General features: G+C 40.6%; 1 protein-coding gene across 4 annotated transcripts in view; it reads left to right on the top strand.

Moving 5' to 3' along the window:
• The first annotated feature begins 1119 nt into the window (after positions 1 to 1119).
• LOC108697259 (SH3 and multiple ankyrin repeat domains protein 1) overlaps positions 1120 to 26385 on the top strand; it is a 247651-nt gene continuing 222385 nt past the window's right edge. For 2 of the 4 annotated variants that reach the window (XM_041571590.1, XM_041571589.1), the window contains exon 1: positions 1122 to 1781. The gene's annotated coding sequence lies outside the window, so the exon portion shown is untranslated. Of the gene's footprint in view, positions 1782 to 26385 lie in introns of all 4 variants that reach the window. The other 2 variants (XM_041571592.1, XM_041571591.1) reach the window with 2 other exon arrangements.

Here is a 26385-nt window from a genome sequence, read left to right as displayed (position 1 = left end):
TCTATCTATCTATCTATCTATCTATCTATCTATCTATCTATCTATCTATCTATCTATCTATCTACTATCATCTATCATCATATATGTGCTTGTATATCTGAGCTCAGATGCACACAAGGCTGTAACCTTATTGACACTATTTGGCACTTACATCCAAACACATTCCTTACACTTCTGCATTATTGCACTAATTAAAATACCTATTGACACAAAGCAGCCCTCTCAATCCTTAATGTCTTGTTAGTTCCAGGGTTCCCACAGCCAGTCATGACAGTAAGGGGCAGATTTACATATGGTCGAATATCGAGGGTTAATTAACCCTCGATATTCAACTGCCGAAGGTAAATCCTTCGACTTCGAATATCGAAGTAGAAGGATTTACCGCAATTCGTTCGAACGGTTAAATCCTTTGAATCGATTTTAATCCATCGACTGAACGATTTTTCTTCTACCAAAAAAAGCTTGCAAAGCCTATGGGGACCTTCCCCATAGGCTAACATTGAGGTTCGGTAGGTTTTAGATGGAAAAGTAGGGGGTCGAAGTTTTTTTTAAAGAGACAGTACTTCGACTATCGAATGGTCGAATAGTCGAACGATTTTTAGTTCGAATCATTCGATTCGAAGTCGAAGTCGTAGTTGAAGGTCGAAGTAGCCAATTCGATGGTCGAAGTAGCCAAAAAAAACATTCGAAATTTGAAGTTTTTTTTATATTCTATTCCTTCACTCGAACTGAGTAAATGTGCCCCAATGTGTCAGTGATTGATGTAATAGCTATAAAGATCTGGTGAATATGTGTGCACTATGTAGTAATAATAATAATAATAATAATAATAATAATAATAATAATATATATATATATATATATCAGCATGTGATATTTATATGTGTGATATATTTTATATATATATATTACTGTATTAACAGATATGTTATATGTCACATAATATTCTATTATTACTGTGCACAAAATGTTTTAACACATCTGTACATGTCACCATAGACATCAGTGGCTGACAATGATCAGTACATTCCTAAACAGCAGATAAAATTCCATTGCTGAGACAAATGAACACTAGAGAGAGCTATGCCTAATCCTGTATGGGGGAATCACTGAACAAAGGCATGGAAAGAGCGGAACGGCAGCTAAGGGATAGAGCACAGAGCAGACCCGGAAAGCAGCCTCTACAGAGCGAGCACATGTAAGGATCCCAGGCTGCAGGAGGCCAACATCAGTACCATGGACAGCTGCATTATGGGGACAAGGCAGGTCTGAACTGGAGGAGGAGGGAGAGTCTGGGAGATGCCAAAGCGTTGTCATAAGAACAAACTGAAGAAAGGAAAAAATGGTTTATTTTGTAAGAGACAATAACTGGAGCTATGGTTTAGCCCAGTGACGGGGAATACACCTATCAGTGTGGATTGGAAACTGCAGGGTTTTTTTTATGAAAGGAGAAGACTGAGGCTTTGAATAGAAACCCAAGAGACTGCCAGACCCTGTGAGTGGGAGGAATACGGTGTATAGCACTGTCACATTCTGCTGGGAGCAGCCGGAGTGGGGGTTACAGTGAATCACAGTGAGAAGATACAACAAGGGACGGAGCTGGGAGCTGCCTGTGCCTGGAGAAGAGATAATCAGAGGTGGCATTAGAAAAGTAGCCTCTAGCCTTGCCAAAAAGGAGCAAAAGAACCAAGACATGCCAGCTGCAAGCAAGGAAACACTGTGACTGTCCCTGCAGCTCTGGGTCATCCTCTGCTGTCTGCACCCTGCCAGCAATTAAGCAGGTAGGACTCTAGATTTAGCTCTAAGATGTGGTATGGTTATTGGGCATGGTACCCACAGCCTTAAAATCTGCCACATCATTATTCTTTATGCACTGCATTGGCAGGGACTTGATGAGCCATGGTTATTGCCAGAAAATGCAGTGTGGAAACCCTGGCCCATGGGAGGATTAAATGGATTCTATATGACAAGATATCAGGACCCTCATTCCTTCGTTCTTATTCCTGATAGCACCTTGTTGAGTTAACATCTTGTGTATTTATTGTTGTGGTGTCTTAGCTGGTGGGTTACTATTTTAAAAGTGTGGCGAACAATTGAGCTCCTGAGACACACTGATAATCCTGTACAGTATAGTCTTGCTAGGAGGGGGACACAGCTGAGCGATCGGAGTCAATGTGTGAGAGAGAGAGAGTGTCAGAAAGAGAGAGAGAGAGAGAAAATTAGAAATTCTCTCTCTCTCTCTCTCTCTCTCTCTCTCTCTCTTGCTGGGTGCAGATCAGGAGTGTGCTAAGTTCTGTGGATGTGCCAGACAGAGAGACACACGTCCCTCTCACTATCCCTGTGGGTCGGAGCCAGAATAAACCTATGCTGAGTTCTACGGTTCTCATCACTCCAGTGTGAGATTTCAAACTGTGAAAGTAGACCATTGGGTGTGCGGGTAGGAAAAGCTGTGAAGTTCACTCATGGCTATCTCACATTTATCTCGATACTGCGAAAGGTAATTTGCTTTTTTAATTACTGTATATGCCCATTGTTTGCATCAGAAGACAGCACAAGCTTGGGGTATTTAAGGTGATATTTGTCTGTTGAGTTAATAGGTTTGTTGGTTGGGTGAGCTGTCTGGGTCTGTAGTGCTGAAATGTGCAAATTAAATTAATAACCCATAGGGCTCCTGTTCCTTTACATTTCTTTCTATTTGCTGATTACTTTTTCCCATGGAAAACAGTTTACAGCTTGAGGGTTTAATTAATTGATATTTTTTATTAAATTTAGTGAAATACATGCTTACGTTTATCTCTTGCAAAGTCAGTTGGCGTTGTTTGGACTTTACAGCTATAGGATTAATCTAATTGATTTCATGCAGAAGGGTTGCAGCCACTCTATGATATTCATGCAGTGTCTCAGTAGCTGCTGTTGAACTATAACAACGCTCATGTCTGGTAGCTTGTGACTCTCTGTCCTCTGTAGAGAATCACAGTGATGGCAGTAGCTCCAAAACCATGTAGCTTAGTGAGTTGCATGGACTGAAATGCTTATTAAGACATAATGAGGTCTCAGCAAGGGCGCTGCTAAAGTCAAGAGTTTATATCACAGCTGGAGTGCATATTGTTTCTGGTAAATGAATGTCAGGTTTCTTACAGGAAACTTTATTCAACATAAGGGTTGTCCAACAGAAGATGATCCCACAATAATCCCACCCATGTGTGTGTTGGTGAGGAATCCTAATCCAACAGTGCAGAGCTTTCAGGAGTGTCTACTCACATTGATTCCTTCATGTTCCTGATTGTTGGAGAAGTGTTGGTTTCCTGGTGAACAATTACAATTAATATTGATAGTTTCCAATTCATTTAAACTATCCCCATTAGCCACAGTTTATATGCAGTGCCTAGTTTCAATGACATTCTGTATCTTCAATGCCATTTCTTTAGTTGATTTGCTTCCCATTGTCGTATCTTTTCCACTCTGCTAATTCATTAAACATCTTATCTTCTTGCACTAATGTACTGTAACAAATACATTTCCAGGCAGGACACGAGGAATCTACATGAGAAGACCTTGCTCATTATGATTAGAGGCTACAATGTTATCATTATGAGGATATAAACTACTTGTGAAAATAGGAAAAGTCCAAAAAATCTATGTTACACTATAAAATTACAGTATGCAATAGAGTTGGTGTATTAATACCTGTTTTAATTTAAGATCGTAATGATAAAGGGATTTGTCACTGAATGTATATGGACGTAGCATTAATGGTAGTTAGAGGTCCACTGATATATTATTTATAGAATTGTAAAGCTAATAACATTCAGCTTGACAAAAGGAATGTAATAAGACAAAAGCAGATAATAAACTGGTTGTGTCATGATCCTAGCTTGGTCTTGAGAACTTGACCGTGTCCTTTTGGTGTTAATTGTCCCATTTTTAGCTTGCGCCACTTCACACTGGAACTAGTGCACAGCTAAAAGCCAAACGTATTTCATGACTGTTGCCATTTGACTGTTCACATTGATGGTTAAGCAAATTCTAACGCACAAATGTACAACATAATACATGAAAAGGTCAGTTAAATGCCATATAGACCAATTGAATTACACTGGATATTGATTTGTGCCCATGAAGGCTAACAGTTTGGGGGCTGGGGGGTGCAGGATCCGTCACTGTTAAATAGAAAGAAAAAATGATTTTTCATACTTTATAAGCAAGTTGACAAGTGGAAATTTCCAGCCAGCGTGATTTTGTATCTTGAGCAATGGCTAAAGGGAATCTATTTCAATTTAAGCATTATTTACTAGCTCGTTGTATCATGGTACAGTGTCCCTGTACATCTTCCCTGGGCCAGCAGGACCTTGTCTCTTCATTTGCAGTCTCAACTCCACGTTCCTCCAGTAGGGTCGCTGCTCCTCCACTTTACCAAAGGATGTACATGTGTAGTGTGTTTCCCCACCACAAATGGCTGGTGTTAGGATGGCATTTGCCTTTGGCTCCCAAACTTATAGGAGCCTCTTGGGGGAAAATAAAGATAGAAGACAAAGAATGTACTATATTTTCAGTATACACATCCACTGATGTTTAACTGCAACTCCAGCAGCTATGAGTGCTCTGCATTTGCCATTATGTTCTCCCTCAGACAGCAACCGTAGTTTTCCGTATTGCCCCTATTGTTTAACCCTGGCCTTGACCCAAGTGGAGTCATACTGTGTTTGTACTATACCCTGACTACAGAGGAGGAGAGCTACAGCAAAGGAACCTACAGTAAAAAAAAAGTTAGGAGAAATGGCAATGGCAACATCATAAGAGGCTAAGGGCTACAGGACATGAGAAGTGGCACTGGAACCCAATCCCTATTATTAAACAAACCCATGTTAATATCAATTAAATAAATAAGGATTTCTGCACATAATATATAAATAAATGTCGATATTTGTCTGGGGTAAAACACATGCCCCCATATGTAATAAAAGTCATTAAGTTTGCCTAGGAGCAGTAACCCACAGCAATCAATAAGATGTTAGCTTTCAAACAGGTGACCAGTAAATGCTACCTGCTGATTGGTTGCTATGGGTTATTGCCCCTGTGCAAACGTTGTGCCTTTTATTGCATAACCCCCATGGAATCTAAATCCTAGCTCTAAGGGAAAACAGAGAGTTGTTGGTTTTATTTGTGCCCACTGGTGAAACAAATTAAAAGAAAAATGCCTGGTATTTTGGGCACCATGTTGAATAGCAGCACAACCTTTGTGTCCCTGAGTGCTGCCCTGCACAACTTGTTATAACAGATTAAAACCTAAAATCTCACTTTTTAGGAGTATGTATGATTTAAAATCTTGTTAAAGGTGCCCATATTCTGGGGAGACATTGCTGACTTTTCTTGCTTAGTTGCCAGTGCATCACCTTCTAAATCAATAGCTGACCATCCTCTCATATTATTATTATTATTATTAACATGTATTTATATAGCACCAACACATTGCGTAGCACTGTAAAGTAAATGTGATTATACAACTAAATCACATGAATTCTATACATAGAACATATGGAGTTACATACATCACAATCAATACAGGTACAAAAAGGTGAGGAAGGCTCTATGCATAGGCATACACTCTAAAGGGACGGGAGTAATACACAAGGTGTGGGAGTGGGCAAGATCGAATTGAGTGGGTGAGAAATGTGGTAATGTATGTGGTGTTGCGTTTGGTAGTTAAGCAGAGTGAGGGTAGGCTTCTCAAAAGAAGTGCGTTTTAAGAGATTTCTTGAAAGCAGAAAGGTTGGGAGAAAGTCGGCACAGACCGTGGGAGAGAATTCCAGAGGAGGGGTGCAGACCTTGCAAAGTCTTGAATGCGAGCATGTGAGGAGGTAATGAAAGAGTTGAGTAGCAGGTCAGTAGAGGAGCGTAGTAAGCGGTTTGGTGAGTATATAGAGATGAGTTCAGAGATGTAGTGTGGGGCAGAGTTATGAAGTGCTTTGAAAGTCAGTGTCATTAATTTGAATTTGATTCTGAAAGGCAACGGAAGCCAGTGCAGGTATTGACAGAATGGCGAGGCAGAGGAGGAGCGGTTGCTGAGGTGTATGAGCCTCACAGCAGTGTTTATTATGGACTGGAGAGGTGACAGTCTCTGGAGGGGAAGGCCAATTAAAAGAGAGTTACAGTAGTCTAGACGTGATATGATGAGAGAGTGAATAAGAATTTTGTCAGCATCTTGGGTGATAAATGATTGTATTTTGGATATGTTCCTTAGGTGGAAGTGACATGATTTAATAAGTGACTGGATATGAGGTGTGAATGACAGGGCAGAATCTAGGATAACCCCAAGGCACCTGGGGAGGGGATGATTGTGGAATTGTTAACTATGATGGATACTTCTGGGATGTTACTGGTGTTAGTTGGAGGAAAGAGAACCATTTCAGTTTTAGAGAGTTTCATTTAAGGTAGCGTTGCGACATCCAGGTAGAGATAGTGGACAGGCAGGAGGAGACGCGAGTTAGGAGTTCTGGGTTGAGATTAGGAGAGGAGAGATAGATCTGAGTATCGTCAGCATAGAGGTGGTAGTGGAAATCATACGAGTTGATTAATTTGCCGAGGGAGGAAGTATAGAGGGAGAATAATAATATCTGACATTTTGCTATGATATTTGATATTTTATGTCAAAACATCATATACTCATCCCAGCAATGAGAATAAATTAATAACAGTCAAACTGCCTTGTGGCTAAAGGCGGAAAATCAGATTTAGTTTTGTACCAATAAAATAGCCATACTGCACCATGCTAGCTTACTGCTTCTAAACAGCTTACGTTGCTGCATTAGTTATTGTAGATAAGGCGAAGGGAGGTAGATGGGAGCCTTATACTTAAAGGAACAGTAACACCAAAAAATGAAAGTGTTTGAAAGGAATGACAATATAATGTACTGGTGCCCTGCACTGGTAAAATTGGTGTGTTTGCTTTAGAAACACGAGTATAATTTATACAAATAAGCTGCTGTGTAGCCATGGGGGCAGCCATTGAAGCAAAGGATACACAATAGATAATATATAAGTTCTTAAGAATCCCATTGTTGAGTTTATCTGTTATCTGCTGTGTATCCTGTGCCTTTTCTCCTCCTTTTTCCAGCTTGAATAATACAGCAGCTGGTTTATATAAACTATAGTTGTGTTTCTGAACCAAACGCACCAGTTTAACCAGTGCAGTGTAACACTACATTATATTTGCAATACTTGACTGTGTCTGTTCCATTAATAGACCACCCATTAAACCAAATATTCCCTTAGCCATATGCCCTGCTGATGAACCAGGTGAATATTACACACATGGATGGCAAGAAAAAGAATGCTCATGTAATGCCTGTGTGACACTAACACTGACGTCCATGGACTTTCATGCCGGCAACATTTAATGGGAGGCTACGGGGCAGATTTACTAAAGGGAAAGTGGCAAACACTGGCGAAAATTCACCATCGTTACCGCCCACAGGAACATCGGCAATTTACTAACGGGTGCAGGCGAAAAGAGAGGCACTAGCGGTCATTCACACTCTATCAACAGGCGACAATTCGATCTGGCGATTGGAGGTTACTCTGCAAATTCACTAAAATGCGGATTTTACTGAACGTTACCTCTTTTGCCAGACTTGCCTTCACCAGCTCAGACCAGGCGACGTGCAATGGAGTAGATAGATCTTCCTCAATCTTCTGTTACTTACATCATATTCTGTGAGTGGAAAAAGCTTAAAAAAACACTGGCGTCTTTTCATTTTTTCAGAGTGATAGGCTGCAAAAAGTCCTAAAAATATTTTTTTGGGTAACAGGTTTCCCCCATACATTTTCTAACATATGGAACATTAACTATACTGTGGGCGCATGTCTAGGGCATTATAACAACTCTATTGTCTTTATAAAGGTTCCCTGGACATGTGTAATTAACAGTGGAAACTTATTTGCTGCAACTTATAACATAAAGACGTCCATTCAACTTTAAATTTCCCGCTGTATGCAAATGAAAACAGAAATGAACGCTTGCTCATCTTCGCTTTGAACGTTAGGAAAAAGTCACCAGCGTTCGGCGCCCACTCTGCATTTTAGTGAATTTGCGTTGTCTGAGTGAATTTTCGCTCATTAGTGAATCTGCCCCTAGGTATGTACATGCATTGATGCATAGCTTGGGCAACAGAGGCCATTTACAGTCAAGCTGTTAGGATAAAATCTACATTTTTTATTTGACTTCCAAGCCTTCCAAGTGGCACTTTCCTTGTGCCTGTGCAGTTTATTGATATCATGCCATTACCTGCATTTTGTTTGAGGTTATTCAATAGCTTACTTTGTTTCGACTTGTGGTGTGTGATGTTTATCCCCAAACAGGCACTTAATTGCTGCAGAAGCAGTAGAGTGACAAACTTCCATGTACGCTGTGACACATTAATTGGATGGACCTACCAGCTAAGCAAAATATATTGTGCTGTGAGCCTTCAAAGTCTTAAGAAACCTTCCATAGTTTTAAATGCACTCCCCAAAATATCATTCTAGCCAAGAATATCTCTACTATGATATACTGTATATCATTATGGAGATAGGAAATGCTTGTATAAATAAGGTAAATATAATAAAGAACATACAAAGCAGCTGCTTCCCCAAAGGCATCACATCTTAGTTAATAAAGCCATTAACATCTAATCATTTGTTGAGGTCTGATAAAATGCTGGACATGCCCCTTCATTCAGTGGTGTGGCTGCCACATTTGAGGAGGATCCAGTTTAATGGCACAAGGGATACATGTTACAATTATAATTAGCTCTTTCTTTCCAATAGGGCCAGTGGAAGCATTGACAATCTTCATATGATCACTCAATGAACTGAGTGCCACTGGCTATTGGATGGAATACAGTAGGTATAGAACTGGTGCTACAAAAAATAGAACTGAGCATATAATCTAATCTACCACTAGCTGTCACTTGTTCATTGGGTTTCTCATCCCCAACTTCCATTGCATTGTGGTATCGCCCTACTACGACCGCTCCTTCTTCAATAAGGGTTTTCTTTTTTCCATCATCATCCATATCTCCATGAGCAGGGTCAAAGATGTCTAACATGACTTCTCCTTCCCCCCTGTACCTGGATATGTGTTCTTTCTACATGTCTTTCTTCACTGTTTCCATCTGATAAAAGGCAAGACATGTAATAATGATTTTCTGCTGCATACTTTGGGCTATCGTAGTGAATTCACGAGGTACAGATACAGCAGGAGTTGTTGGCTGCATAAATAAAAAATAAAAGAAGCTTTAAAATTCAGTGAGTAAAGAACAACAGTCATTAAATTCCCAATCAATGAAGCAAAGGACCAACAGAGGTGATGGGGAGGGGAGTGTTCCTTCTGTAGAGGTCTTTTTGCCTTAATTTAAAGTCCTTTGTAAAATGCTCCTCCCCATCTTTTTTGATGGTGTTTAAAGTCCCTTTGGGTTTCTTATGAAGTGTGAATGTGTCTCCCTCCTTGTTCAGCACATTTCAGCCCTTTGAAGTGTAAGAGGCTGGATTATTAGGGAACAGAGCAGTGCAAGGTGGATAAAGATAAAACAACATTCAGGCTATGAAGAGCAGCCTCTTAGGCTTCTCACAAATGGAATTCCAGCAGGCATTAACCCTAATGCTTTTAAGATTAAGTGAACAATGCATCCAGTCCTATATTAGACATGTGTTTATAATAACTACTGATAGGTAATTCACTTCATCAAATACAGTAGGTAATAGACCTGGTTAATACACAGTGGGGGTCATTTATAAAGTTCGCTCTGCCCATATTTTTTTTTTCGCAAATGGTTGTATTGCCAATGTTTTTTCCTGAACACTAATATATTGCCCTGCTCTGCCCAGTTTTTCCGGCTTTTGCAAATTCGCTTTGTGAATAAATTTTCACAAATGGCTCGCAAACGAGACCGGGGGGTTGTGTGAGTGTGCCCACTGTTCGAGGTTGTTGTCCGCAAAAATAGCGTTGACAGTAACTTAAATTTGCAAAACTGTTTTGTGAATATTTTCTCCGCCACCGAAGTTGTGGCGTAATTCAAACACAGAGTGTGCACATAAATATTTGCAATTTGCGATTTTTGATAGCTTTATAAGTAAATATAAATATATATTTTTATTCAGCTTTATGAATGGAACTATGTGCTGGGCAAATATATCCACTGTGTAAACCAATCTGCCCTGCGCAAAGTTTATAAATGAGCCCCAGTGAAGGTACAGAACTACAGAAAGCAGACTGACAGTCATACATATAAAATTCTGCTTGTGCCTTAAACCTTCTTTTCAATTCAAGTCCCAAATTGTGCTGACCTTTTGTGTCTGGCATGTTAATGGTATATTTGGTCCTCAGGTGCTAATCTATATGTAAGTCAGTGCATAAATAAATCTACTCTACTAAGAAACTCAATTGCACCCTTCATTAACACTGCTAGCAGCCACATGCTGTGAATCCTTAAATGACACCATAGTATATAGAATAAGGCAGTCTCTGAGATCAGTTTTCAAGGGAAGGCTAGAGAGAACAGTTACATTGGGGCCCCTTTCATTTGTTGCATTAAGCTGTAGTGATTGGCGAATTTCTCCCGTTTTCTCTCGCAAAATTAGCAAAAAAATCCTGAAACTCGAAAATTGATGCCTGCATCGAATTTTGGATTCCGAAAAGGAAGCGCGTCAATTTTGACACTGTCGTTAAAGTCAATCGCGTCCGAACAGTGTTGACGCACTGCAATTTTCATGCAAGCGACTTTTCAGATGGGCGTCCAAAATTTTTTGATGCTGCAGAATTTTCCTGGGAGATTCGCGACTTTATTCGCTGACAGCGAAATGTGGAAATTAGTCGCAAATTCGTGACAAGCGAATTTATTTGCCCATCACTATTAAGCAGTAAATGTTGGATATATTTAGAATTTACATCAGAAACCATGAGGGTCTCATATTGTGAGTTGGTAGGAATCTCCCCCTAGGAGGCCTGGGATATAAGATTGTAGTGACCCTACTGTGGGATGAGCCTGCTAACTAAGTAGAATGGGAAACCTATTGAACTGTTCTAATCTGCCCATGTAAATCCTAATCTGCCCCCCAATCCATAAAATTCTGACCAATCCTGAGAAGCTCCCTTGCTTTCAAAACCTGCAAAACTGCCATCTGACAGTGGCCTTCTACTGGGTCTGGACCCCTAAAAGGACACACTCCTCTCTCTCCCTGATGGTGGCCCTAACATTACAGACCATGCCACCCAGTTGTAGATGTTGTCGATAGTGATGGGCGAATTTGCGCCGTTCGCTTCGCCGGAAAATTCGCAAATTTCGTTTGAAATTAGCGAAAGGGCGAAAAATGCGCAAAACGGCGCCGGCGCACGTTTTTGACGCAGACATCCGTTTTTTTCCGACGCCGTCGATTTTTCGGGCGAATTTTCGCGGGCGTTTCGTGAATTTATTCGCCGCGAATTTGCGCCTGGCGAATACATTCGCCCATCACTAGTTGTCGACCAAGTCTCGAAGCACCCACCCAGGCAGCCAGAAGCACAGTTAGAAGACCTCATACTTGAACAGTGATTTGCCTCCTCAACCATTTTAGAAATTTGGAAGTTTGCTTGTTCTGGTGACCTGTCAACCTAAAATGTAGATTATATATATGAAATATTCTTATCACCCACGTGAATTTTTTTCAAGGGCTGCAGCATGGACTCTATTATTCATGTTATATAATCAGCTGGTTAGCACAGTGCATCCATTCCACCCTCCTAAGCAATGGCCTACATTTAATGATGGATGCACCAGTCCTGTCTTGCAACTCCTGCTGTTGTGCCTGGGAGATATTGGAACCAAGTTGTGCTGCTACTCTGTTTTAAGGCATTTAACTAAACATATATGGGATCTATTATCCCTCACCTGTAGGTTGCAAAACCACCCTTCCCAGCATGCCTCGGTTAGCTGAGCTGTAAACACATGAAGGGGGTATTCTGAAGTTCTTTTGAGAAGCTGGGCTGAAGTCCACGGTTTAAAGTTAGGTTTTCTAAAGTATATACTTTCATGGAATACATATTGATACTAGTGATGGGGGAATTTCTCCTGTTTTGGTTTGCTGGAAAATTTGCGAATTTTCAATGAAATTCACAAAACGGCGAAAAATTCAGGAAAAAAACATGAAACTCAGGACGCGAATCTGAAAAGTCGATCATGTCAATTTTAATGCAGGCGTTTCACAAAAGTATTCGCCGGCGGCGAAACTTGTAAATTCGCAGCGAATTCGCGCCAGGCGAATTTATTCGCCCATCACTAATTGATAAACTTATTCATGCTTCATACTGACAGTGCACCCAGTCAACATAAGACAATATAAATATTCTTAAAAAGGATCACATTGGGGTACTGTGTACATGACCCTGGGTTATGGAACTCTAGATCCTTGGTTTAGCATGGTACTGCTGTCCTTGTAGGCACCATACTTGAAGCACTAGGAACACATAATGGTGAGCTATCATTAACACAATTATTACAAGTTATAAAACCCAGTAGAATTCGCATTGACCCCTATGTATGTACAATCATGTTTAAAAGAAAGTAAACCTTTAAACTAAGTGAATGTAAAATTGATGAGATTGCTATTCTAAGCACTTTTGCTTTGTATATTCATTATTTATTTTTTTTAATTCAAAGATATTGCAGGATGCATGTATTGTTCACATGGATGAATTTTGTTACAACAGCACCACCTGCTGGTCAAATCCCAACAATTCTGATCACCAAGTAATCAAGGAAATTGTCAGGAGAAAGAAAAGGGACTGTTCTGATGTTCTTTGTCTTAGGAAAAAAAATTAGAAACCTTTCTCAAATCTTTCATAACCAAAAGAACATCAAACTAACCCTCTTTTTTCTTTTGACAACAAAACTCATTCATGTTAACAGTTGATGCATCCTTTAATATCTTTGAATAAAAAAAAAATAAAGTTCTTTGTATACATACACTTTTACATACACTTTACTGTCTTTTTAAATGCATCTATTTAACTCACATTGGGCTCACTTCCTAAAAATGTGCAGATCGCCGCTAGTGCAGTTACGCAGAGCAATCAATCAAAATTTTTCTTGAACAATTGCTGATTGGGTCTCAGCCCAGGTACCTCTGGGCACTTTATCCTGCTCCTCACTCATGGTCATTCCTATTTCTGATATGAATATGAGCTAATAAAGATTGGATTTTATTAATTTAAAGTGGTCAACTCCTGTTGCACCAGGTTGTGTGGACACATTTAATCAATATCGGTGGATACAGCCAGTTTCTGTTCAAATGGCTGAACTGTATTGAGATTTTAAAGCTGTTATACTGGTTTCTGAGGGTCTATGCCTGGGTTGGCACCTTTTTGGGAAAAGTGAGTCAACCGTCCTATATCTGTTATCTTCCTTTCTTGTTAATAGCCATTTGTACTGGCCAGTAAGATACCAGCCATTTGGTAACCTTAGTTACAGATGTCTCCAAGAGACTCCCTCTTACTGGTGTAATTTCTGCAAGCTCTCATAGCTCTTTTGTACAGCCTCTCCATTGGGTTGCACAGCTCCTCGCTCTGCATTGCACTGAATGCAGCTCTTTAGTAGTTGCTAATCTCCCCTTTAGCAGGAATCTGCTTCTTGCTTGAGCTGGACGCTCTTCAGTCTTCTCACCTGGCTTTGCTTACAAATAGTTCACAAAGAGACAGTCTCTGAAACAACAGTGTTATAAATGTAATTACTGAAAAGCTACTGTCTGGACTCTTCGAGCCACTTGCAAAACTTTGAAGCCAATGCTTTAGATAATTCCAGCATGGTGGTTACATTTCAAAGAGAAGATTGGTTCAGCGTGGAAAAGTCTATTCAGGAATAATTAAATCGATGTAGTGATCTAAATAGTAAAGAATGGGTATAAGCCAATATTACAGATAATGTCTGTGCTGTTACAGATCTACACTATATGGCCAATTGAGTTCATGACCATGCTTGTCTAAAATCTCATTCCCAAACGAATGGTTGCCATAACAGACTCTTTTCTTCTGGGAAGGTTTTCCATTAAATCCTGTAAACATTTTTGGTAGTATTTGGAAGAGTATTTACAAGAGTTTTGGTGAGGTTGGGCACCAATGTGGGTTGCAGGGCTACTACCTGAATCCAACTTTTGCCTCTGAAACCCTGTAAGGAGTCCTCCTCTCTGGCATAACAAATCATAGAAAATGTAGTTTTTCATGGCATCAACAATGTCATAGCCAGCTTATCCACCTATCCCCCCCTTTGATGGCTGTCCTGGTGGGGTAATCAGGTCTGGCTTGCAGTCAGGTTCCAATCAATCTCATGGGTATTCAGATGGCTTAACTTCTGAGCTCTGTGCATGCCAACAGGCAGTATGTATGGCTGAATAAAAGAGCCAGTGAGATCAAAATACAACTCCCAAAACCACTGGGCAGCATCAAAAACAAAATATCCTGTAGCTCTAAAACGTATTCACAAAAACAAAATGTTTATTTTTAAGAATACATAAACATATGTATAAAGAATACATAAACACCCCATGGTATGCCGTCTTATGAGTTTCATCCCTCGCGGTTACTTATTCATAGGCAAGTTCTTCCTCTCTCTCATCTAAGTAGACAATTTTGTATAGATATTACTTTGTATTATGCTGGAATGAGCCTTCCCCAAACTGTTACCATGGTAGGAATTGTGGAATTGTAGAATACACTGTAGCCTTAAGGGGTGTTTTCAATTCAGCCAGGGACCCTAGTCCAAACTATATAAAATAGCCCCAAAACATTATGTTTTGATCAAACTTTACCATCATCATTAGTCAAACAGATGGTTAAAGTTCTACATTCCATCACCACCACTATCTAGAATTCTTGACCTGGCTGCAACTGACAATGGTTTCTTTAATGTTAAACAGTGTAGAACTAATCCTGTAGGTTTTAGGGTGCTGCGCAATATGTTGGCGCTATATAAATACATGTTAATAATAATAATCTTATGCCCAGTGATCCTTGGTACCAAGAGGCAACTTTATGTGGTGTCCAGCACAACATTAAAACTGACCTTGTTTGGAGGTCACTCAGCTGAACCATGATACATGAGCAAATAAAGACCCTGCTGCGAATGAAAATGGCAGTCACAGGTTATTAAAACAATAAGTCACTGAAATGAGCACTTGTGACCTATAGGGTGGCCATATGGAAGCCTTGGAAACGTTGACAAGCTTACATTTGTCAGTATTTGGAAATACTAACATGATGGCTCAAGTAGTGCTAAATATGCAGATTCCAGGACATGCCCTCATTATCATCCCTTTATTGCCATCATCCTTCATTGTAATGGAGACACAGAGACAGGTGAATGAATCGTACAGCTACTAGGAGTCGAACAGGACCCTAATATAATACAGAGGTAGAAAGTGCTAAAATAGCTTATGGCACTGTCTCCTGTGTGCTATCCCAGATTTCTTTATATAATATCAGGATGGTGCTCAGAACAAGCTCTGCCTTCTCTAGCTGCTTTACTGTAATGAGTTAGAGGCCCTACAGCAAGGCTCAAGATAGGACATTGGCCGGGGACCTAAAATAATCTACACATATAAAAAATATAAAGCTAAATATAAACTCCTGTAAATGTCTTCTGGAAACAAAAGCCTCTTTTGAATTTACACTTCCTCTTGCCCTGGGGGAAACATTACTGGGTAGTCTCTGCAGTATAGGGCAGGAGCACTGGTCGGACTGTGCAGTGCAAGGTAGAAGCAATGGATGTGCAATGGCGTGCAGCATTCAAATGGTTAAAAGTTAGCATTTACTAAATTGTATGCACAAATGCAATACTTTTTGTGCATGCGTGTATCCTAGCTCATACACTTACGATATGTGCAATGTAAAGCAATGTTATTGGGAGGTTGTGAAATTTAAGAGAGGTGCTTTGTAGGCTACACGCTACTGGTAAGAGGCAATGGGCCAGGGGGCCCCATGAGGCAAAACAGGTCAACCTCTGGGTATATTGTGGGCCCTAAAATAAATTTGCTGTGAGGCCCAGTATCATCTAGTACTACAAGACCAAAGAGTAGGCCATGCAACTGATTCCAATGGGCAATAGCCAGGCCTGTGCGGAACCAATTTGTTAAACCCGAACTCGACCCGCACCCGCAAACTTACCCGCTTGGACCCGCTACTCAACCTGACCTGCAAGTACCTTATCTGCAACCCGATCTGTGACCCACTGACCATGAAGAAACAGGAAGTTCTATCATTGTACAGTGACATCATTAGAAGTAGGCGTGATCAAAAAAAGGAGAAAACGCGATATTGAGAAGATCCACGACCCAGAGAACTGCCGACCCGCGTCTATACCCACTCCCAAGACTTCTACCTGCAACACACAGGGTGCCGCAGGTTTTTGTAGGTAACCCGCGGGTACCCAACCCGCTGCAGGACTCTAGCCTGTGTAGCCTACTGAGCAGGTGCACTTTGGGGTGTTTCAAGATACTGCAGGCGCACTGTACAGACTATGCATTGTATTGAAAAGAAAAGAGTTGGTTCCCCAACTTCAGGGTTCCGGTAATCAAGTTGCAATCATTCTGTTATTTCATAAGCACAGATCAGGTGCCATAGAGTTCTGTTTCTTAGACCTTGAACTTGGATTTTTGGATGTCTTAAACTCCATGTGAGTCAAGAAGACTCGTGTGCCCTTTTTATCCAGCCTCTTAAACTGTATGTCTATACAGTCGTGCTGGTGGAAAAAAGTATTCACTGCATGACCTAGCAGCAAGGGAGGAATTGTAATAATAAATGATAAAATCAGTCATAAGAACAGAAGTGGCAAAATAAGGCACAGAATGTTGTAAAAACGATTAACATCTCATTAAATACTGGACCAGAACAGCTTATGTCATTCTAATTATTGTAATAAGCTTAATTTCAATAAATTAGTCTCCCCCACAGATGATGCAGCAGAGGAAGGACACACAACTCTCAGGACAAATTTAGCTCTTCGTTCTACACAGTCCTTTGTTTGTATCCTTAATTTTTCTCCCTTGCACATACCATTAAGTGACCTATTTTTTTCTGTGGGAGAACCCAATATTCAGGGTCTGCTCTCACAACAGTGAGATAGAATCTGTGACAAATGGTATATGCTTCAGGTGAAAATAATGATAACTAATGGGAGTTTCTCTGAAATGGGTCTCACAAGGGCCTGTGCCCACCAGGGGATACCCTGTGAATCTAGAACACAAGTCTGACCCTGACTTTGAATTCTCATTTGTTGTTCATTTACCAATGGAGCAAACTTGGGCATCACTTGTCATTTAAACTAGGTTTCATTATTTTCTTTAGGATAGAGTAATGGGTCCCATTGGTGGCAGTTCTAGCTAGTGGCATGGTCAGTTCTCCTGACAAAAGAATGGGGAATACATGTGGAGTTTGTTTGCTGGTATGCCTTGACCTGCCTAAATGTTGTACTACAGATACCACCATGTCTGAATAAGAATATCCTTTAATTTTCTGCATCATTTCTTATTTAGATGGTTTTTCTCTGGTACTGGTGCCTTTTTCCTATTGTGGAATATATGTTTCTGTTCATCAAAGTCAGAAATCCAGCTGAGTGAGACATTCTCATGTATATATTCACTCAATCCTCCCTCTGAGCTGCCATGTATATCTGTAATATGCACAATGTGATGCACATAAAGTGCAGTGCCATGGCCGGACATGTATTGCTGCTTGCACAGCAGAACCCATGAATTTTGGATGACCACATGCATGCTAGGAATGTGTAATGGGTCGGTAGCTACAGTACTTTTGTTCATATAAGTCCATTCCTTGGCTGTTTGTATTTAGCATTTTAGTATCACTTGAATGAATCTGCAACTCTTTTATCCAGACTGATGTGACAGGCCACCAGCACAGACAACAGACAGTTACAACTGAGAGTTGGACCGGCACCGTCTCTCCACTGGGGAGGTCACTGATTACAAGGAATGACTTGGAATCCATTAAAGCAGAACCTTCCACTATGCGTTAGAAAGGCAATTGTCTTTGTGCATTTGCCAGATTGGGAGGGTCGTCAAATAACTCTCATTATGACAAAACAGCGGTCACTACAATAAGGCAAGATGGTGTCAGGAGAAGAGCTGCATCTGTGGCATAGTTTGTGTACTAAGAAAAGATGGGTTCCAGAGCAGCTGTAGCTGTGGCAGATTGTGGGAGATTTAGGGTCTCGCCACACGGGCAGACTCAGGGAGATTAGTCGCCAGGTGACAAATCTCCTCTTCTTCGCGGCGACTAATCTCTCTGATCTGCCTTCCCTGCCTTCTGCCGGCTAAAATGAGAATCGCCTGGGGGCAGACACTCGGAGCGCTTCATTTTCCGAAGTCGCCCCAAGTTTCCTCGATAGGCTGATAGACTGCTTTTGCTTCCAATAAGGATTAATTATATCTTAGTTGGGATCAAGTACAAGCTACTGTTTTATTATTACAGAGAAAAAGGAAATCATTTTTAAAAATCTGGATTATTTTGAAATGAAAATCGCCTGGGGGCAGACACTCGGAGCGTTTCATTTTCTGAAGTCGTCCGAAGTTTCCTCGTGAGGCAATTACGGGCGACTTCGGAAAACAAAGGGCTCCAAGTGCCTGCCCCAGGGGATTTTCATTTTAGCCGGCAGAAGGCAGGGGAAGGAAGATCGGGGAGATTAGTCGCCGCGAGAAGAGGAGATTTCTCCCCGAATCTGCCCATGTGGTCAGACCCTAAGGCAAGATCTTGGGAAAGGGGCTGTAAATATGGGACTGTGGATTTAGCAAGGCAGGATAGTGAACGGGAGAACTCTGTTGATTACAGGGGAATACTCTTTACTGTTTCACTGTATGTTGGCTGCTTTCAGAGGGGGGTTGTAGTTGGTTGCACCCCTAAAGATATCCCTGGTCTGTAACTGTAACTGTATGAAATCAACCTACTGCCCATCATACTACTGTATATGGTGCATTTGATCAACTGCTGAATATCTGTATGTATAAGTGAATAATAGACAAGTATGGGACCTGTTATCTAGAATCCTCAGGACCTGGGGTTTTCTGAATAATGGATCTTTCCGTAATTTAGATCTACATCTACAAGAAGATCATGTAAACATTGAATAAACCCAATACAGTGTTTTTGCTCCAATAAGGATTAATTATATCTTAGTCTTGTTCAAGTGCAAGTTACTGTTTTACTATTACAGAGAAAAGGGAAATTGTGGATTATTTGGATAAAATTGAGTCTATGGGGGACCGCCCTTCTGTAATTTGGAGCTCTCTGGCTAACGGGTTTCCGGATAACGGATCCAATACCTGTATATTTGTATAAGAATATTCCATCCCTGTGCCACTTCCAGAAGCCGGCTCCATTTGTTTCTCAGCACAATAATAATCAGTTTATATTCCGCCACTCATGGTTTCCACATTAAATTGAGCAGAATGAAATATAACACAGAGGTTGATGCTGTCTGCAGGAAAGCACCGCTGTTAAGGAATGATTGAGCCTGATTGGAAATAAGTGCATTATTCTGATTAGTGGGTTATAAGCAAATTCTTCACTAATTTGATGAGGATTTAATGGGAATCATATGCAAACAAATATTCTCTGCTGACTCCGGCACCTTCATACTGAGTTGGCTTATATATCATTTAGTAAGCGAGGCTAACATATTATACATATGGGATTCACTTGTACAAACAACTACTTCTTAATGACTTTTATCTGGTCTGGAATGATGATTTCAGCACTTAATTGCATTTTAACTGCTGTTGAGTTTGGGCAGGTGGCTCTATTGGCTACTTGTAAGTTATATGGTTTTGGATGCCACCTACCAGGTATATTTCTTGTTTCAGCGGTACATGTAGTTAGAACCAGCAGTGCAGAGAATAGCAACGGACAGACATAGACTGATTTCAGAGGCAATTTCAAAATAACTTAATTAATTAATGTATTTTGAAAAGATGCTTTTCATTAGGCGGAATGTTATATTTGGGTTTGGACTGTGACATGATATAAAAGCTTGAGCTTCCCTGTGCAAAACTGAGAATAAAATCCCACATCTATGTGTTTGGGGAGCAGAGGATGAAGATTGTGGTGTTGGTAACGACTCTGTATGATCTGTGGCTATTGCAAATATCAAACAAATAATGGTAATGAAGAAACAATTCTTTTACATATATATAGCCATGTTTACATTGCTGAGTAACTGAATTCATACAATTAAAATTATTTTGTTGTTTTATTTAAGTTGATTTTCATAAATGGGCCCTGTTATCTCAATAACACAGCAACAGTGAGAAACTATGGCTTGTAGCTAGGGTTGCCACCCGGCCGGTATTTTACCGGCCTAGCCGGTAAAATAATTGCCAAGGCCGGGGCCGGTATTACAAATTTACCGGCAATGTAGCTGCCGGTAAATTTGTAATACGATCAAAAGGAGCCCTCGTCCTGCCCCCAATCGCCCCCAATCCCCTGCAGTTTATCTTTTCTTTTGCCTCTTCTAGCGTCCGTGGTGTCCGTGGAGTGGCCCCGCCCCTTTTGACATCACATCCCACCCCTTTTGATGTCACGTCCCGCCCCTTTGAGGCCCCGCCCCCCAGCAGCCGGTAAATTTTTTTTATAAAAGGTGGCAACCCTACTTGTAGCCTGTACAGGTACAGGACCTGTTATCCAGAATGCTCAGGATCAGGGTTTTTTTTTGGAAAACAAATCTTTCTGTAATTCAGATCTTCCTACCTTAAGTCTACTAAAAAATCATGTAAACATTAAATAAACCCGATAGGCTGGTTTTGCTTCCAATAAGGATTAATTATATCTTATATATATGTTTTATTATTACAGAGAAAAAGGAAATCATTTTTAAAAATCTGGATTATTTGGATAAAATAAAGTCTATGGGAGACGGCCTTGCTGTAGTTTGGAGCTTTCTGGAAAATTTACTTCCTGATAACGGATCCCATACCTGTCCCTCCTAATTGGTCCCAATAGATACTTATGATTCTAACATTTTTGGAGAGACATCTCCAACCTTAGCACCCAGCTCATACCAGAGCTCTCCAAAAGCTCTCTTAGCTGCAACTGTTTCATAAGCAGATTTTTCAGCTACATCTCCATATTGCTCTCCTATAATACCAGCTTGTGCTTAGCCAAACAAATCTACTTTACTACACTCATTTATTTACTCTCTAAAAATAAACCGCACTACTTTTCTGTACCTTTAACTCATTACTTTACCATTCCCCTCTATGTTCTTCATTCGCTGCTCAAGATATTGCTGAGCACTTCAAAAGCAAAACTGACAATGTAAAAATATATCTATCAAACCATCATCTCAGCACTCACCATTGTCTTCTGTGCTTCTTTTCCCTTGGTTTCCCCATGTCTCGCATTTTGTTACCTGCTCTCTGCAGGGCACTAGAAGAGTGCAATTGCGCTCTCTACACTTTGGGGCCGATTCACTAACTTCGAGTGAAGGATTCGAAGTTAAAAAACTTCGAATTTCGAAGTGTTTTTTGGGCTACTTCGACTTCGACTACGACTTCGAATCGAAGGATTCGAACTAAAAATCGTTTGACTATTCGACTATTCGATAGTACTGTCTCTTTAAGAAAAAACTTCGACCCCCTAGTTCGCCATCTAAAACCTACCGAACTCAATGTTAGCCTATGGGGAAGTTTTTTTTGGTCAAAGGATAATCCTTCGATCGTTGGATTAAAATACTTCGAATCGTTCGATTCGAAGGATTTAATCGTTCGATCGAAGGATTTGCGCTAAAATTTTAATTCCCAGTTGAATATCGAGGGTTAATTAACCCTCGATATTCGACCCTTTGTGAATCGGCCCCTACAAGTTACCTGCCCCTGGTAACTAGTGAGACTCTGACGCCTAAAGATCTAAATCATGGAAAGATCCATTATCTGGAAAACCCCAGGTCCCAAGCATTCTGGATAACAGGTCCCATGCCTGTACAACTATCAGCACTCAATGATAGATTAAAGCTGTTGAGAGAGGTAGATCTGCTACAGCTGAAGCACAATTTGGCACTGTTGCACCAGTGAGTATATCGCCAGTCCTGAGCCACATTTTTACTACAGTGTTAGGGGCACATTTACAAAGCTCGAGTGAAGGATTCGAATTAAAAAAACTTCGAATTTCGAAGTGTTTTTTTGGCTACTTCGACCATCGAATGGGCTACTTCGACCTTCGACTACTACTTCGACTTCGAATCGAACGATTCGAACTAAAAATCGTTCGACTATTCGATAATCGAAGTACTGTCTCTTTAAGAAAAACTTCGACCCTCTAGTTCGGCAGCTAAAAGCTACCAAACTCAATGTTAGCCTATGGGGAAGGTCCCCATAGGCTTGCCTGCGTTTTTTTGATCGAAGGATATTCATTCGATCGTTGGATTAAAATCCTTCGAATCGTTCGATTCGAAGGATTTAATCGTTCGATCGAACGAATAATCCTTCGGTCGTTCGATCGCAGGATTTGCGCTAAATCGTTCGACTTCGATATTCGAAGTCGAACGATTTTAGTTCCTGGTCGAATATCGAGGGTTAATTAACCCTCGATATTCGACCCTTAGTAAATCTGCCCCTTAGTCTCATTAGGATTTGTGTGAGAGAACTGTGTCTTGATCCACTGCAGACCGGAGTTATGAACAGAATGAATGAGGAAAGTGCATCAAAGGGAATAAAAAGAGTTAATATATGAGGAGAGCATCTAAAAAAAACATGTACGCTGCATCTCCCATCTGCTGGCACATATTTGTTTTTCACTTCTGTGGATCAAATTCACTTGGGAAAGAAACACAATTGTGTTTTTTTTTCTGCTCCATTTCATGTGCCATTAAAAGCTAAAGATATTGTGGGTAAAATGTCTGCACATAGAAGAGGTTTTGCAGAGTGCTCTAGAATTACTATGAGCCATTGTTTATTTGGAATACTGTAAATTGTAAGCAGTAGCCATGAAAAGCCCTGAAATCCCTGGAAAAGTGCCCCAGACCACTATTCCCTCTTCACAAAACTTAAGCATTTCCTGGCATCTGCCAAACTCAATTTTACATTACAGGGCCAGGTTTACTACAAGAAATGTTATCATTGTTCCAATTTCATTTACCTTTACACCACTCCAGTTGTTGCCTTGCCATTGCAGGTTATGTTAGGATTGTTTGCAGCTGTTCATCCATAAAACCTCCATGCTTCCTACAAACAGTTCTTGTGCTGACATTATTCCAGAGACAATTTGGAACTCAGCAGTGAGTGTGGGTTGACTTGTTGGGAGATTTGGCCAACCATTGTGGGTTAGGGGTGATTGAGAGTAGGGATGCACCGAATCCAGGATTCGGCCTTTTTCAGCAGGATTTGGATTCGGCCGAATCCTTCTGCCCAGCCAAATTGAATCAGGATCCTAATTTGCATATGCAAATTAGGGGCAGGGAGGGAAACAGTGTGACTTTTTGTCAGAAAACAAGGAAGTAAAAAATGTTTTCCCCTTCCCACCACTAATTTGCATATGCAAATTAGGGTTTGCATTCAGTTCGGTATTCGGCGAATCTTTCAGGAAAGATTCGGGGGTTCGGCCGAATCTGAAATAGTGGATTCTATGCATCCCTAATTGAGGGTCAGACTAGTTAGTACACTCCTCCACTGCTCCCAAAAATTCCCTGTCTTGAAACCAGATGTGAGCACAGAAGTGGGTATGGGTTGGGCATGGTTTACAGCATTGCAACATTTTGTGGGTTTGGGGCAGGTGCAGGTTGACTTTTTACTGACATCATTAGTGTCTGGATGCTGTTGAATAAAATGTGCTCAGACGTGTTTTACCATATAGTGTATATACTGTGGAATAGTTTAATAGCATAATATTTATACGGGGGGCGGGGGCATATGGTGTAAATTTACTAAGCTGAGAAAATTCGCCAGTGACGGCTTTGCAGCCATCGCAAAATTCGCTTAGACAACGCTAATTTACTAGGATGCAAAGTTGCGTCCAGGGAGGCAAACGCTGGCGAATTTTCTTCGGCAATCAAACCGAAGATGCGCTAGCGTTCTATTATACCTATCGCAACTTCGTTAGAGGTCTTTGCTCAGGCTAATTTGCATACGACGGGAAATTATGAAGTTGAATGGACGTATATGTTTCAGCAAATATATTGCATTACATTACACAAGTCTAGGGAACCTTAATAAAAAATAGAGTTGTTATAATGCCCTACACATGAGCCCACTGTATAGTTTGTGTTACATATGTTAGGAAATGTAAGGGTAACCCGGTTACTCAAAAAAAAGCACTTCTGCAGGCTATAACTCTGAAAAAAAGGAAAAGACTCCAGCGTTTTTTGGGACTTAGAAACTTTTTCCACTAAAAAATATGATGTAAGTAACAGAAGAATGAGGAATAGGGATGTAGCGAACGTCGGAAAAAAAGTTCGCGAACATATTCGCGAACTTGCGCAAAAATGCGAGCGGTTCGCGAACGGTTCGCGAACCCCATAGACTTCAATGGGAAGGCGAACTTTAACATCTAGAAAAGACATTTCTGGCCAGAAAAATGATTTTAAAGTTGTTTAAAGGGTGCAACGACCTGGACAGTGGCATGCCAGAGGGGGATCAAGGGCAAAAATGTATCTGAAAAATCTGCCTGTGTGTGCTTGGAAGAGATAGTGTAGGGGGAGAGCTGTTAGTGATTTCAGGGACAGATGATAGTAAGTTTGCTGGCTAGTAATCTGCTTGATACTGCTCTGTATTGGAGGGACAGAAGTCTGCAGGGATTTGAGGGACATTTTAGCTTAGGTAGCTTTGCTGGCTAGTAATCTACTGTTCTCTTTAAACAACTGCCATACGTTGACCTTGTAGGCATTGTTTGCCCAGTTTTTTTGGACGCAGCCACTGAAGCACAGTTGCCAGAAAAAATATGCCATATAAATGCTGAAAATAGTCATTTTTCGCCATACGTTGACCTTGTAGACATTGTTTGCCCAGTTTTTTTGGACGCAGCCACTGAAGCACAGTTGCCAGAAAAAATATGCCATATAAATGCTGAAAATAGTCATTTTTCGCCATACGTTGACCTTGTAGACATTGTTTGCCCAGTTTTTTTGGTTGCAGCCACTGAAGCACAGTTGCCAGAAAAAATATGCCACATAAATGCTGAAAATAGTCATTTTTTGCCATATACGTTGAGTCAACGTATGGCAAAAAATGACTATTTTCAGCATTTATATGGCATATTTTTTCTGGCCTCTGTGCTTCAGTGGCTGTGGCCAAAAAAACTGGGCAAACAATGCCTACAAGGTCAACGTATACACTACTACAGCGGTGGATACGGATTACGTAAAATATATGAATGCTGCTTGAAAAAAAGTAACTCAAGTGGTTTTTCTAGAGACGATAATATTATCAATATTTAGACAAAATGTGAACAAGGTCACACAGCTCGATGGCGGGTTGAAGAAAACAGTGTGCAAATAATGCCTACAAGGCCAACGTATACACTACTACAGCGGTGGATACGGATTACGTAAAATATATGAATGCTGCTTGAAAAAGTGACTCCGGTGTTTTTTCTGGAGACGGTAATATTATGGATATTTAGACAGAATGTGAACAAGGTCACACAGCTCGATGGCGGGTTGAAGAAAACAGTGTGCAAATAATGCCTACAAGGCCAACGTATACACTACTACAGCGGTGGATACGGATTACGTAAAATATATGAATGCTGCTTGAAAAAAGTGACTCCGGTGTTTTTTCTGGAGACGGTAATATTATGGATATTTAGACAGAATGGGAACAAGGTCACACAGCTCGATGGCGGGTTGAAGAAAACAGTGTGCAAATAATGCCTACAAGGCCAACGTATACACTACTACAGCGGTGGATACGGATTACGTAAAATATATTATGGCTGCTTGAAAAAAGTGACTCCGGTGTTTTTTCTGGAGACGGTAATATTATGGATATTTAGACAGAATGTGAACAAGGTCACACAGCTCGATGGCGGGTTGAAGAAAACAGTGTGCAAATAATGCCTACAAGGCCAACGTATACACTACTACAGCGGTGGATACGGATTACGTAAAATATATTATGGCTGCTTGAAAAAAGTGACTCCGGTGTTTTTTCTGGAGACGGTAATATTATGGATATTTAGACAGAATGTGAACAAGGTCACACAGCTCGATGGCGGGTTGAAGAAAACAGTGTGCAAATAATGCCTACAGGGCAAATAATGCCTAAAAGGTCAACTTATACACTACTACAGCGGTAGTAAAATAAAAAAAAGTAAAATAAAAAAAAAATGAATATTAAAAAAAAAAATTAAAGTTGGTGCTGCTGAACTACTAGGAGCAGCAG

The sequence above is a fragment of the Xenopus laevis genome, chromosome 7S, assembly GCF_017654675.1.
Source record: "Xenopus laevis strain J_2021 chromosome 7S, Xenopus_laevis_v10.1, whole genome shotgun sequence".
Classification (NCBI taxonomy): Eukaryota; Metazoa; Chordata; class Amphibia; order Anura; family Pipidae; genus Xenopus; species Xenopus laevis.
This window is presented reverse-complemented; position numbering and strand designations above follow the sequence as displayed.